The sequence below is a fragment of the Neoarius graeffei genome, chromosome 28 (genome assembly GCF_027579695.1).
Source record: "Neoarius graeffei isolate fNeoGra1 chromosome 28, fNeoGra1.pri, whole genome shotgun sequence".
NCBI classification, from domain to species: domain Eukaryota; kingdom Metazoa; phylum Chordata; class Actinopteri; order Siluriformes; family Ariidae; genus Neoarius; species Neoarius graeffei.
In genome coordinates, this window is record NC_083596.1 from 12,619,924 (window position 1) to 12,621,543 (window position 1,620).

The following is a 1,620-nucleotide window of genomic DNA, read 5'->3' on the forward strand; positions in this document are numbered from 1 at the left end:
GAATGGAAATAAATCTAAATGGTGTACTTTGAATTTGTATGGTGTGTATGATTTGGAAGTGGAACATGCAGCTCTATTAATTATAATTACATTACATTACATTACATTACAGCTAGATGGCCTTTCAATTTCATAAAATCTGTGAAATTTAGTTCCCTCTGAAATTTGGTCATTGTGATATATGTTTATTTCTGTAATATCTCACAAAATATCAGGCCATTCTGTGGCTGGGAAGTTATTTAATTTGAGGGAATTCCTGAGCAAATAATGTGCATGAAATCGCTCACTTCGCGCAATCAAGCAGACAGAGGAGGTCCGTGTGCGCATGTGCAGGTTCACTTTGAGCGTGCACTGACAGTTCCATCATTCTGTCGCTAAACGAACAGCTGATCACACCGAGGTGCTTGCTGACTGCCGATATTTATTAGTTTGGTCCTGTATTTCCTTTCCTTCATATATAACAAAACATCTTTTCTTCTCGCTTTCTTTCCATTACTGTAGTCAGTCTTTCACGTTTCATTCACATACTCACATCCTCCATTTTTCTCTCCTGTTTCAAATTTGTATCCCACAATGCCTTGCGCAAACAGGGAAAGCCCACCACGTGATGCATGATGTAATATCTTGTATTGGGTCATGGTGAAGCAGGAAAAAATAGCAGAGAATTTAGGGACATGTGGTCTTAAATTCATTAATTGTTTTATTTAAAAAAACTAATAAAATTGGAAGTCTGTGATTTGAATTCAGTAGCTTTCACTCCACTAAACAAAAATAATTGGGTGTCAGGGAAAATTCTTTTTATGACCTACACTTGAAAAATCTGAAAGGCAGTACAGTTTTAATGGCATTTACCAGACGCTGTTATCCAGAGCGACGTACAACATACCCAGAGCAACCTGGGGAGCAGTTGGGGGTTAGGTGCCTTGCTCAAGGCCACTTCAGCCATTCCTGCTGGTCCAGGGAATCGAACCTGTGAACTTTTGGTCCCAAAGCTGCTTCTCTAAATATTAGACCATGGCTTCCCCCAGTATGACAACATGTCAAATCTTGTGGTGGATGCATACAAGCACATTATAAATGAACATGAACTAAAAAAGTAGCTATTTCTCACTGCACTTGCTGTTTGTAGTTTGCCTTGATGTGATCAGGTTGTACATTTGGGCAGAGCGAATCATTGGCACGAATGACTCATGTCATTGAAAAGACTCGTCTTTAAGAAAGTTCATGTTTACTCTGGAAAGCTTCTATTCATAACCATTTGCATGACTCATTATCATTTCCATAGGAAAAGTATGAGGTCGGGTTAGCATTAATACCTTTTCTTACATTTTAATTTATATGAAATTGCAAACACAATCACATCAACTTTCGATGTGATTGTGACTTTCATGTTAACACTATCAGGGAAATGCAACAGAAATGGGAAGGTCATTAAAATAGAATTTAAAGGAAAGTGACACTGATATTTATAAATTAACCAGAAGCCTAAACATGCTCATTTCTCCCATGTTCTGTTGGTCTATTTAACAGTTATTCCACAAAATCAAGTCGTACATGAGATGATAGCACCGATAAAAATTATTACAGTCTCTTTATATGTTATCTCAGTCTATGAAAAAG